Source organism: Hylobates moloch, unplaced genomic scaffold, assembly GCF_009828535.3.
Source record: "Hylobates moloch isolate HMO894 unplaced genomic scaffold, HMol_V3 SCAFFOLD_4, whole genome shotgun sequence".
In the NCBI taxonomy this organism is placed as follows: Eukaryota; Metazoa; Chordata; class Mammalia; order Primates; family Hylobatidae; genus Hylobates; species Hylobates moloch.
The window spans coordinates 8,458,808-8,473,569 of NW_026652279.1; positions in this window are offsets into that span (position 1 = coordinate 8,458,808).

Consider the following 14,762-nt stretch of genomic DNA (forward strand, 5'->3'; position numbering starts at 1 on the left):
TATGTGTATATACATATATATATATGTATATGTGTATATACATATATAGACTTGTTTATTTACAATCTGCCCCTGCCAATAGAATGTGAGCTTGTGGAGCTCGTGGAGCCCAGGGATTTTGTCTACCATTGTAACCCTAAAGCATGGCACACAGATTTGTTAATCAATATTTGTTGAATAAATGAAGGAGTACTCTTTCCTCATTGATGAGTCTTTTAAACAAAACATGTACTTAGAAAGCTCATGACTATAGCTGTTCTTCCAAAAGCACCAGCTCTACTGATGTCGCAAACACACTGACTCACTGACTCAATATTTGATAATCATTTCCCTCCTTCCTTCCATCCCTTCCTTTCTTTCCTCCCTTCTTGCTCACTTTTTCATTCATGTAATATTTATTGAACGTCTATGAGTGGCAAGGCGCTTTGTAGTGTACATCAAAAACACAGAGCCTTCAACACATTTGTCTTTGCTTATCTAGTGTGTTTGGAAAAAAAGAAAAAACAGAAATAGGGACCTCTCTATTGTGTGAAGGATGAAGGTTTATTGGTGCTTGGAGAAATTGTTGAAAGATGGAATTAAAACTAGAGATACAAGTTGAACTAGGCAGTTCACAGCAACATCCTGAAAATCACCTAAGGGAAAAATTGTAAGGCTGGAAGGGAAGATACAATCTTACTGCGATGTTTTCATGGTAGGAATATTTCCTGGACTAAATCACAGGTTTAAAACACACAACACAAATCCATTCTACTGCAAAGACTAACTTAAGTTCATATGAGGTCAGCTGGCAGTATAAATAGTCTGGAATCTGGGGTGACAAAGATACAGAGTACATTGGTCTAAAGCAAGGGTCAGCAAACTATGGCTCATGGACCAAGACTGGCCCACAACCCATTTTTGTAAATAAAGTTTTATCGGAAGGCAATCATGTTTATTTGTTTATAAATTGTCTATGGCTGCTTTTGTGCTGCCACAGCAGACTGGAATAGTTGTGACAGAGATCGTACGACCTGCAGAGCCGAAAACATTTACTCTCTGGGCTTCTACAGAAATTTACTGATTTTGGTCCAAAGCAAAGATGCTCTCATGCCAAATGAGATTATTTAAAAGAAAACAAGTCTGGACACGGTGGCTTATGCCTCCCTCACTTTGGGAGGCCGAGGTGGGTGGGTCACCTGAGATCAGTGAGTCTCTCACTGAGGTCATGAGTTCGAGACCAGCCTGACCAACATGGTGAAACCCCGTCTACTAAATACAAAAAATTAGCCAGGCATGGTGGTGCATGCCTGTAATCTCAGCTACTTGGGAGGCTGAGGCAGGAGAATCGCTTGAACCTGGGAGGCAGAGGTTGAAGTGAGTCGAGATTGTGCCACTGTACTCCAGCCTGGGCGACAGAGCAAGACTCTGTCTCAAAAAATAAATAAATAAATAAAACAGTCCTCACATTTAGCTTGGTACATTGATGTTTATACACCTGTTTTCCCTACCAATGAAAAGCAGTCCACAGTTCATATCATTACATCATCAACCCCAATATGTTATTGTTCTCTCTTTCTGCAATAGGGCCACTAAGTTAATGATCTGAGATAGTTTTCCATAAGCGAAATACTGAACGGTCAAAGTATTTTTACTCCAGGCTTCCCAGACCACTGCCCTTTTGTTGTCTCACGCCAGAGCTGGATAAATAATCAGATCAATTCATGTTTGCACTAAGGCTTGACTTGCCGTACGGCAGCCTTATAATTGAAGATTTCTGCACCTGTGCTTGCTTTGTGGTTACAGATCTCAAAATGCCCATAAACTTGATTAAACTTGTCCCTTGTATGCCTCCTCATTTCACATGCAGATTGTTTGTGATTCCGAGTTACATAATTCTCAGTTTCTCAATAAAGCAACCAGCAGGTGGTATGCCTTTTTGTTTGAAGAGTTACCTCCCTGTGTAAAAATGTGGAGCCAGGTGTCTCTCACTGAGTTCAACAAATCCAAGCATTTAGACCTCCTAGGCCTTTCTTAAAACCCAGCCCTGGTATTTTTTTTTATGTAAAATAAATATTTTGAAAGAGGGACCAAAGCATTTTATCATTCTCTCTTCAGTTACTGCAATACAAAAACTGAAAAATGGGATCCTTTTCACTGTTCTGGTGATGAGACCTTAGTAGAAAGATAATCATTTAAACAGCAGTTTCCAGATAACACATTTACTGTAATCCTCACAATCCAACAGAGTTATTTTTACGCTTTTACAAATGAGTAAACTGATGCTCAGAGTTCCAGTAATTTACCTAAGGACACACAGCGATTAAGATAGAAGGTCCGAACCTATACTCTTTCTACTCTGCTATTCTTCCCAAGAAAAGCATGGAAATAAGGACTACAGAGTTCTCTGTGATTATTACCTACAGAAATGGTGGATTTCTCTACATTTCTTGTAGTCCAGTAGGTACAGAACCCTATTACTAATGAAAGTTGGTTTACCAAATCTTAACTAGTGTGCAATGACCAATTATCTTTGTTGTTATTTCAAATGAAAATGAAGAGGTGCACATTTGGAAGGTGATGGTAGAATATAGAAGAAAGAACAAATTAAATTTCATTTTCAATGGAGAAGCACTATAAAGGAATAAGCTAGATCTGAATGAGAAGGTGAGGCATAGTCAAAGTTACCTTTAAGAACACAAACGTACTTAGGGAGGCTGAGGCAGGAGCATTGCTTCATCTCAGGAATTGGAGACTAGCCTGGGCAACATAGCGAGACCCTGTCTCTACAAAAAACTGAAAACCTAGCCAGGTGTGGTGGCATGTGCCTTAGTCCTAGCTACTCAGGAAGCTTAGGTGGGAAGATTGCTTCAGCTCGGGAGTTTGAGACCAGCCTAGGCTACATAGGGAGAACCTGTTGCTACCAATAATGATAATAACAATAAGCCAGGCACGGTGGAGTGCACCTGCAGTCCCAGCTACTTGGGAGGCTGAGGCAGGAGGATTGCTTGAGCTCAGGAATTCAAGGCTGCAGTGAGCCATGATCAGGCCCTTGCACTCTAGCCTGGGCTAAAGAGCAAGACCTTATCTCTAAACACACACACACACACACACACACATACACACACACAAACATTTTTTAAGACAAGGAATGTTTATTAATTGGATCTTACCTAAAGCTTGTTGATAGTTTTTCTATAAAGCCCCTCCTGTCCTGTTACGCCTGTTGCCTGTTTTCTCATTCATTCACCCATTTATTGAGTGCTGACTAAAGGCCAGGCTTTATGTGAGATCTTGGGACTATCAGGACAATATGGCCTGTATTTGCTCTCTGGAATCTTGAATTTAGGGCCTCCATGTTGAAACCATCTTCCTCTTTTCCCCACTGATGAAGACAAAGAAGGCTAGATGAAGAACTACTGAAATACAAACACAAACAGCATGGTACATAGAGAGAAGCTTGTCCCTCACTTCAAAGTCTTATCCTAGAGATTTCCCACAGAATGTCTCTTTCTGCCTCATCATGGGCTCTTTCTTATCTCCTGAGCCCTTAAAACTACAACTCCAAGTTCAGCTTCTTTTGATCCGTGGGGATACAGGTTAAGAAAAAGATGGGGAGTAGCTGCTTATTTCAGCTTCCCAGGCAACCCAAAGGCAGGGAGAAGACACAGAAATAAAATATTGCTGCAGCAAGTTAAACGTGCACTCTCCCTTCTAGGGAGTCATCCTCATTTAGGGGTCCTAGGAAGATTGGGGTTGGTGAAGATGATATCCTAAACATCCAATTCCCATTAATAACTGAGACAATTTTATTAATCCATTCTTTAAAACCTTTAAAAATATGTATTTTAAAAATAATACATGCTGATAGAATGCACAACACCAAGAGTGGACCCTGATGTAAACTACGGACTTTAAGTGATAATGACATGTCAATGTAGGTTCACTGATTGGAACAGATGTACCACTCCGATGGGAATATTGGTGGTGGTGGAGGCTGTGCATGGGGCAGTTGGGTAGAGGGTATATGGGAACTCTCTCTACCTTCTGCTTAATCTTGCTGTGAACCTAAAACTGCTCTTTAAAAAGTCTATTTTTCAAAAGTCATACACATTCATAGGCTCATTATAAGAACTTTAAAAAGTTGTAGGAAAATACAAAGAGAAAGGTAAAAATCACCCAGCATTCCTCCATCCCTGACGTGAGATGAGTAGGATTAATGATTTAGTAAACATCGGCTGGGTGCAGTGGCTCACATCTGTAATCCCAGCACTTTGGGAGGCCGAGGCGGGCGGATCATGATGTCAGGAGATCGAGACCATCCTGGCCAACACGGTGAAACCCCATCTCTACTAAAAAATACAAAAAATTAGCCGGGCATGGTGGCGGGCGCCTGTAGTCCCAGCTACTTGGGAGGCTGAGGCAGGAGAATGGCATGAATCCGGGAGGCGGAGCTTGCAGTGAGTCAACATCAAGCCACTGCACTCCAGCCTGGACAACACATCAAGACTCCATCTCAAAAATAAATAAATAAAATAAAATGATTTAGTAAACATCTCCCAAGATTTCTCTGACCTTACCCATATGTGTACAAATTTCCATAAACAGGGATGGGTGTGTGCATGCATGTTTGTCTATTTGTGTTTCACTCAGCATGTTTTCCTGTCTATTAGTATTGATCCACATGGTTTTTAATAAGTTCATAGTATTGCAGACAAAAATGTGCCATAATGTACCAAATCATTCTCTTATTTGATAGCCACTTTGGATTTTTGCTCATACAAATAATGCGACATGAATGTTTCTGAACATAAACTCCTTGCCTATTACAATATTCTTTGAATCTGTGTATCTTCCCAGTCCCTAGCATGTCTTGGAGAATGTTTTGAACTACGTATTCTTAATATGAATGTGAGGTGGTTCTTCTTTACACAAAGTACACATCTAGGCAGAGGATCTTTATTAATTCTACTCCTGACACTCCTATTGGAGAAAAAAGAGGAAGAAGATTTGACTGTGCGATCACATCTGTAATGTCTTTAGTCAGGGCCTTGCACATAGTATGCGCTCAATAAATAATAGCTGTGACTATTATTGTTGTCGATGTTATTTCTTTTGCTTGGTCCAAGTGTCCTTCCTGAAAAAGACCTGAACATGGCATAGCGTGACCTGAACAACAGAAAATACGAAGAAAACTACATTTCTAGTCACTAAAAGTTTCTGACTCAGGCTGTAATTGTCAGTTGTAGAAACAACTAATCACCCTGAGAATGCAGTTCACTCAAGCATCCTCTTTAGACATACAGTGCAATGGCTGTGAAACGGAGACACAGATCACATGTTCCATAGAAGCCATGATAATGATCAGATATGTTTACTCATTTGTGATGAAGAAAGGGAGCACCATTTTTCTGGCTTTATTATCTCGGTTCTAACTTTCTTATTCCAAGGAAATAGTAAGACATGTTGGACTTTTATCAATGGCATTCCCTGTCAGATCCTGTGGGTTACCACTCCATGTTGGATCACTCCCAGAGCCTTCCACAAAAGCCTCTAAAACTGTCTACTTTAACCCCTTCAATTATAAAGCAGTTAAAAAAAAAACCTTCACACGTAACTGCTTCTGCCTGAATCTACCATGCTGTTTGTACGACTGTATGTTTATGATATGATTTTGAACATCACCTTCAGGAAAAAATTCTTATTGGTTTATGTTCAGATTTATGGGTCTATTCTTTTCCCCAAGGTGAGATGAAAGCAAAATCAATAAGGTTAGTTTTGGGTTGCCTGAAGTAAGTAACACGAGCCAATTTTCAGTAACCTCAGATCAGTGAAGCAGGAGAAAAGTTAGATAAAGAGAGAAAAATCAAGAGGGCTCGCTTGTGTCTCTGGGCACATCATTTGTGTCGATGACAGAATTCATTTAAAAATTATAAGCAATCATGTTTCAGTAGCATTAGAGAAAACAGCATAGGTTGTATTAAATTTGATACTAGAAGTATTAGATAACACAAAAATATTTTGCCGTGGCACTTTCCTGACCCCCAATCAGTAACCAGCCTCATTACTCATGGCACCTCTCACATGAAGCCCCTATCACCGCTTTCATAAATATAGTAAGATTCTCTGAATCAAAATCCTGTGTTGTCTCAAAAAATAATTATAAATAATAATTATTATTATCATTTATTGAGCACCTATTGAGTACCTGGCACCATACTAGGTTCTTTGCACATATGAGTCAATAAAAATTTACCGAGAGCCTACTATGTGCCAGGCATTATTCTCCATGCTAAAGATACAGCAGTGAACAAGTTACACAGAGTTCCTGCTTTCTGAAGGCTTCCAGTCTGAGACAATCAATGAGTTTATGAAAAAACAAACAAAGATAGTAAGTGCTATGCAGAGAATTGAAATAGGGCAACATGACAGAAAGTGACTGGATGGTCTCTGACGCCAGTATATTTAAGCTGAAATCTTAATAAAAGGAGGAGCTACCCATTGGGGATGAGTGGGGAGAATTTAATCCTCTTGACAATCCTATCAGTCCTATTCCACAGAGGAGGAAAATGAAACTCAGAGGGGCAAGATCACTTCTCCATAGCAGGCCTGCGATTCACAGACTGCTCCTGGTTTACAAACGCCTCGCTAAAGAACTCACACTGAGTGTGGGCTGCCACAAGGGGGGAGGGAAATGAAGAAGACAGGTGATTTGGGACATGTAACCTCAGAGTTTACTATTTCACGTGCAACCAGCCTGAGTGAAATAAATTTGGAGAGGGAGAGGCCGCTGACTTTTTGGTGAGCATCCAAAGAGCTGGTCTTGTTGGAGAACAGGGAATGCCCAGCATCCACATGAGCAAGGCCAGGCCAGTGTTTGATCCTGGCTGTCTTGGGGCTGCCACCTTCCATTTCCATCACTGGAGGTAACTGCTGAACATCACATTTAAAATCAATCTCCTCAAGAGAAGCAAACTGTGAAAAGCTTTTTGGGGGTGCCATGACCTGCTTACTTTGGCTCATTAGCTTATCACTGCAAAGAGCAAAATATGAAAAAAAATTTCATTGGACTCCAAGTCTCACATATTCTGGACTTGTTGGCCATCCCTGCCTTCTTTCGGGGGTGTGTCTGTTTTCTGCAAGCTTCTGATCAGGGATTTATGATGACTTAGATGACCACTTCAGAGTGGGAACTTGTGTTTTTAAAACAATCTTTGTATCATCAGTGTCTACTTGAGGATTGGGTATAGAATGGTTTCTCCCCACATTCTGAATACGTGGATGAGTGAATCCAGGTTCCAGCAGGAATGAGAGGCACGTACCCCTTCAGTCTCTCATGCATGTCTCATGACTGGCCACAATACCCAAGGTGATGCTTTAGTTCCTTTCGAGGGTGACTGCTTCCTATTAAGACACAAGGAATGGCCTCCATTTGTTGTCTGTGTATTAAAAATAAATACATAGGCAGGAAGATTGTCCTTTATAGACCACAGTTACACATTCTTACCTAATCCTCATTTCTTGATTTGGGGAATCATCTTACTTTAAGGATCTGGGACTCCCGCATTATGGAATCTAGGCTTCTTCATCTCCTTCTTCTGGAGTCAATCTGCTTTGATATATGTACATGAGTATGTCTGTGGGGATGTGTGTGAGTATATGTGACATTGTGTGGTTATGAGCTTGTTAAAAATGAAGGTATCTGGATGCCATCTCAGTACTACTTAACCTCAGTTCCTAGCAGGGATTGGGGGACAGATATCTATAATTTAATAAGCACTGCATGTAATTCTTAAACACATTCAAGTTTGAGAATCAGGTCTAGGATAGTGGTTTTCAATGCTGGAAACATACTAGAGTCTCCCAGCGAGATTTAGGAAATCTTGATGCCCAGACCATACCCCAGTTGAATCAAATCAGACTATCTGGGAGGTGGAGCTCATGCATCCATAATTTTCAAAGCTCCTTGAGTGATTCTAATATGTAGTCAAGATGGAGAACTTCCTTTCAGCATAGCTTGACATAAAAAAAAATTCAATATAGGGAAGTCAGGCCTGAATCAAATCTATGAGAGTACCTTACTTCAAGTTCCCAAGAACTTCCCTTAAAGCATTAGTGATACTCTGTTCTTTGATCAGAAAGATAATTTTACCAAACAGGTAAAACTCATACGCCTGCAGCCAGCTTCACTGCTATGCTCATTTGAGAAACTTGCTAAAAGCCAGACTTCTGGGACCTACTTACAGACATGGATTGATTCATCAGGGGCCGGCAGGGGGCGGCGGGGGTGCGGATGGTGGGCAGCGGGGGAGCCTAGGAAATGGTGTTTTTAACAAGCACCTAGGTGATTCTGATGCAATTAACCCTTGGTCTAACTCTCAGAAACAATACCTTAGACTCGCCCTTCTCTATTAGGGGTGACTATCCCCTTCAGGGGACACTTGGCAATGTCTGGAGACACTTTTGATCGTCACAATGGGAGTCTGTGTGTCTGTAGGCTACAGGAATCTGGTGAGTCAAGGCCAGGGATGCTGTTCAATGTCTTACAACCCAAAGGACAGCTCCCCCCCCAAAAAAAATTCTCTATCAATTTCCTTTCTGCTATCCACAAAGAAAGGCATCACCCTCTTTAGAACTTCCACAGCTCTTTCTGGTGTTAAAAATCACCTGTGTCTGATTCATCTCCCTGACAGAAGAAAACCTTCCTCAGGCCAGGATCCCTGCTTCATTCATTTCTGTGTGTGGCCTCATTTCTCCTCCAGCACACAGTCCTCCCTCCATAAATATTCCAGCCATTTCAAACAAAATGAAAATACCCTTCAGGACCAATCACGAGGTGGCTTTGTGATTGGTAACCATGCATACCCTGTGTCTACAAGGAGAAGGAAAACCCACGGCTGGGGCTCATTTTCAGCCTAAAAGTTGAATACAAATCTACCAGCCTTCATCTAAGAAAACGGCTCTCCATATATATTTTTTTCAACATTCACCAAAAATTCCAGTGGCTTCTGGGGCTGCTTGGGGTCTCTAAAGGGCAAGTCAGTTGTGTGAACACGAGGACCACCCACGGAGCTCAGTCATCATGCAAGGTACCTCGTTGGCTGTGTCTGCTACAGGGTCCGGCTACCAGTTGGCAGCTATCAAGCGGTTCACTTGGTCCCTGAGCCAACCCTGAATTCCAGAAAGTCAAATCCAGCAAACAACTTTACACAGATCTGTGGGGAAATGCACAAGGGAACAGTGCTCCCCGTGGCTCTAAAAATAACCAGGTAATTACCTCTAAAGATCTCTTAAGATGATGCACTTAACTGCACAGAATGAAGCAGCAAAGGCCTCATTTGTTTGTTGATAGGAGCTGTCTCTATGTAGTCAGCCGACTTTGGAGTGTTGGAAACCCAGTCAATATTTGGGTACTATGGAGTTACTATGCTACTGGGCTGACCATAGTTAAAAACAAGAAACTGCCCTTAATGAGGGTGACCTGACCACATTTTTTACTAAATTGATCATGCTAGTTTTCCTGACTTTGATTTTTGTTCCGATTTTAATGCTTGGCATGAACGCTGTGGTGAAAGGTATCCACTAATTTTTACTTTATGTGATGGAGCAATCTATCAGCACCATCAATTCTTTAAAAGTTACTTTAAAAATACTCCACCTCCAGCAAGATTGTTGAAAGCAGAAATGGAATATATCACAGATTGGTGGTGAGGTTCCACCAATTTAGCAATTTTCCTCCCATGGTTAATCACCCACAGAATACACTGGTCTTTCTCTTCTTCGTGTTTTAATTTGCAGTCTTGGCAATATATGCTAAAATGACTTGGAGTTATGAAAAGTATGAAACTGTGTTTCAAATAGTTGGCTAGGTGCTTCATCAGCCGGAGGCCTAACACAGGTGTGAATATTTGTTTATAATCCAAACACAGCAAAGTAAACAGTCCCATTATGCACCCCCTTTTTTCCATACAATGCTTTAAATATTTTCTTTGTGATGGTCAGTGACTTTGTTTAACTTTAAAAAAGGCTGAATGGAAAGAAAGGGCCTGGAGACTGGAAACTGTTTGTACAAGGGCCTGCAGTGAGTGATGCTAAGCTGAGCTGGGCGTGGAGCCCTGACATTTTGTCAGCTCCCTCAGGAGGCAGATGTGATGTCCACGACTCACCTGTCAAGTGCTGATAGAAAAACAACTCTGTCCTAGGTAGCCGTTGAGGCTACATACATGACCTCTAACCCCAGTACCCCTTCCGGAGTTTTCCACTGGGTGTCAAAATCCTTTCAAATGCTTCCAGCTGGGCATCTCCTTGAAGTATAATTGCAGCTCAGCATTTTAACACTGGGTCCTTGTGGAGGGAATTTCTCTGTCTTTTTTTTCCCCTCCCCCATGGTAAGGACCAGTTCTGACATCTCACTGGTAGCAAGAGAGAAAGGTTGCCCTCATTGCTTTAAAACAGCCTTTGCCTCCCAGTTGAATCCAAGTGTCCTCCTGAAAGTAGAGTATTTTTGAGGCCACTCGAATTCCTGTTCTCATCTCAAACTTCTGAAACCCTTCATGGATCCTGCAAGACAATAAATTTTTCCATGCTCTGGAGTCCAGGGTCTTCCAAGGGCTTGTTTTCATTTCTCTTTTTGCAAAAGAGGCAACAACAAAGAGGAACCCAGATGCCCTGACTCCAAGATTCAGTGTTCAAAAAAATAAAAAATGATGAGTTCATGTCCTTTGTAGGGACATGGATGAAACTGGAAAACATCATTCTCAGTAAACCATCGCAAGGACAAAAAACCAAACACCGCATGTTCTCACTCATAGGTGGGAATTGAACAATGAGAACTCATGGACACAGGAAGGGGAACATCTCACTCCGGGGACTGTTGTGGGGTTGGGGGAGGGGGGAGGGACAGCATTAGGAGATATACCTAATGCTAAATGACGAGTTAATGGGTGCAGGAAATCAACATGGCACACGGATACATATGTAACAAACCTGCACATTGTGCACATGTACCCTAAAACCTAAAGTATAATAAAAAAAACTATGAGAAGAAAAAAAATAAACAACAACAACAACAACAACAAAACCTAGTAATTGAATTTCAAGACAATGTGCAAGTCTTTTGATCTCCATTTTCTACTAACATGATAGAAACCCCCCAATTTTTTTTTTTAAAGAAAAAAAACTGGGGGAAAACCAACATACAATGTAGCTCAGAGAAAAGAATTCATGGCTAAAGCAATACATCTCTTACAAATGAAAAGATGCCTCTTCAATCAGCACAGCAAAAAAATGTCAGCTGATTTAGGCCATTCAGAGTAATAAATAATGAAATTCATGGAGGAAGGCAAAATCACCTTAAAATTATATCAGTTGAGCTCCAACAAGGTCTAACAGTTCTTGGATTGAGCATTCCTCAAGATGAACCAAAATGGCCTTGGACTGTGTCCACAAGGTAACAGATCTATAGCAGTCTCCTTGAAGCCACAATATTTCCACTGTTCCTTCAAGAGATGGTTTCTTTTTTTCTCTCATTTCTCAGTCAGACTAAAGGACCTCAGCATTTGCTAAGCACATGGATGTTCATGGCTCCTCTATAGAAATTTTGATTTAAATGAGCTAAAAGTAGCAAAAATAAAAGGAAAATCACAAACTACAATCTTTAGAAAGTATTAACATCATTTTCTCCATTTTATGAATGAGGAAATTGAGATTCAGAGAGGCAAAGTGGTCTTTTCCCCCAGGTTACAGAGCTAGTAAATGACAAACTCTCAATGAGGGTTTGAATTTCCTTCTCTTCTTTTCTCGTCTCTTCTCTTCTCTTCCTCTTCTTTTCTCTTCTCTTCTCTTCTCTTCCTCTTCTTTCTCTCCTTCTCCTTTTCCTCCTCCTCCTTCTCGTTCTTTTTCTTCCTTCTTTCTTCTTCCCTCCTCCCTCTTCCTTCTTCTTCTTCCTCTTCTTCTTTTTTAGAGTTGGAGTCTTCCTATGTTGCCCACGCTGGTCTTGAACTCCTGGACTCAAGGTATCGTCCCACCTCAGCCTCCCAAAGTGTTGGGATTACAAGTGTGAACCACTGAGCCCAGCCTCCTCCATTTCTTTAAAGCCCTGGGATTAAAATTGGTTCATACATTTCTGGGAAAAATAAACTGACAGATGATTATTGGACCCATGATAGGCAGATAGATAAATAGATGGCACCATTCATTATAACATCCCTTAGGATGGGAATACTAACTGGGCTAGTTTAGGTGCTCAAATTAGCAGAAGTCATTGTATGACCTGATACCTGGATGTCATATTTGCTGACTCTTCTAGAACAACTGCATATGATAAATTGTGTCAAGTGAGGTTAGCCCTTCTACCCTCCCTGTGGGATCCTAGGCTTAGTTTTCAGGCAAGTCCTCCCATTTTCTTTTAAGAGAGTGTGTGCCATCAGCCTGAGTCAGTTCACCTTCCTCAGTCACCAGAAAGTCCCTAGACAGCCCAGCCTAGTTCTCATCGCCTGGCCCAGGCACCAGCTGTCTCCTATCAAAGCAATGGCCTCCGACCTTTTTATTCACATGCTTGGATGTTTAGTCTGATGACCCGGGGAACTGGAAGAAGGAAAAAAGTATAAATCTCTGGAAGAAACTAGAAATGTTCTGGGTCAAACAATATTTTTGTTGATCTGTTGTTTGTGAATACTCTTTCTGAAACCATTTAGCGTATTGTGAAATGCACTGTTGAAGGATGCAAAGGATGGTGTACTACCTTGATAGGCTCTGCACCATCAGAATCAGCATCGCTTGGGAGCTTGTTAGGAATGCAGCATCTTAAGTCCCAGACCCATTGAATTAGAATATGAATTTTAACATTAGGAATGCAGTGTCTTGGGTCCCAGACCTATTGAATTAGAATACGAATTTTAATGAGATCCCTAGGTGATTCACATGTACATTTAAGTCTGCAAAGAGCCCAGGGGCTGAAGAGATCTACAACAGTTCCCTCTTCCACTTTGCCTCCCTTTGCTGCTGGGATCCATGATCACTGGCCAGGAAGCGAGCCCTTCCAACCACTTCCTTTTCTTCTTCACCTCTGCCTTAGTCATCCTTTCTCTTTCATTCCTTGTCCTGCCTGTCCACCACCAACCCCCTTCTACTGATGTCTCTAGAATTCTCTTTGCTTGACATGAAATATCACTATATAATGCAGTCTTTTCCCTAGAAAACTTAATAGCAATCTTTTTTTTCAAGTAGAGGTCATTCAACCTTTCTTCACAGGACAAAAAGTAAAAGACAGATTTTTCCCTCAGTTATCTTGGACGCTTCCAGATCACACTCATTCTAGAACTTTTCCTTTGAGGATTTCTTAAATACAGCACAGAAAAACCTGATACATTTTTCAATATTAAAATTAAGAAAAGAGGCTCAACAAAAGATAGCAAAAAGAAAAATTTAAAAAAAGTTTAAAAATGCATTTGCCACTCGGAATTAGTGTCTAGAATATATAACGAGGTTCTATATACCAATTAAAAAATAAAACCAATCTACAGAAAATGGGTAATAGATACATTGAAGCAATTCACAGACCAACAAACATGAATACCCACAAAAATATGAAAAGATTCTCAACCACACTAGTAATTAGAGAAGTAGATGCCAAAACCTTAGTAAATATCATTTCACGCCCTATTAAGAAGTTGGATAATATCAAGTGGAGATGACGATATGGAGTAATGGAAACTAAGACTCCTGGAGAGAATATAAATGTTTATGACTACACGAAAGAGCAATTTGGCAGTATCTAAACATGCTAAAGAAGCCCTCACACTATGACCAAGAGTTTCACAGCTAGGTTAAGTCCAGAGCAGCTCTCACCCAGACGCACATGAAGATACATACAAAGATGTTCACTGGAGCAGTGTTTGAAATGAGATACATTAGAAATGACTTCATGTTCTCCAAGAGGAAGAAGGATAAATTGCATATTAACACAATAAAAAACTATGCAGCAGTGAATGTGAACTCTCCCTCTACATATATGTATGTATATATACCTTACATATATTTTATATATGATATATTGTATGTATTATATATTATATACTTGATATATGTATACATACTTTGTGTATATCTGATATATATTTATACTTACATATACTTAATATATATTACATACTTAATATATGTACACTATACAATATATAAATATAAAATATGTATAATTTATATCATATATATTATAATTAATGTATACTATATATTTATATATGAAATATATACATATGATATATAACATACATATATTTATATACATATTATAGAATATGTATATAACTAAGAAAATAGGCTCAACAAAAGATAGCAAAAAGAAAAATTTTTAAAAAGTTAACAAATGCATTTGCCACATATATATACATATACGCATACATATATACATATATAATATGCATATATTGTATAATATATACAAATTCTATAATAATATATATGTACTCTATAATATGTATACATATTTTATACATTATATATACACTATATATTAGGGAAAATAATGTGTATATATATTCAAGAAAATAATGTGCATATTTTATACATTATAAGATAGATATATACTATATAATATATAAAAATACATATTACATAATGTGTATATACTATATAATATATATTATAATTATACTATAAATATATAATACTATATATAATTATATACAATACTATATATAATATATAATACTATCAATAGATAATATATATTATATAATATGTATATACTATATATAATATAATATCATATAATATTACAT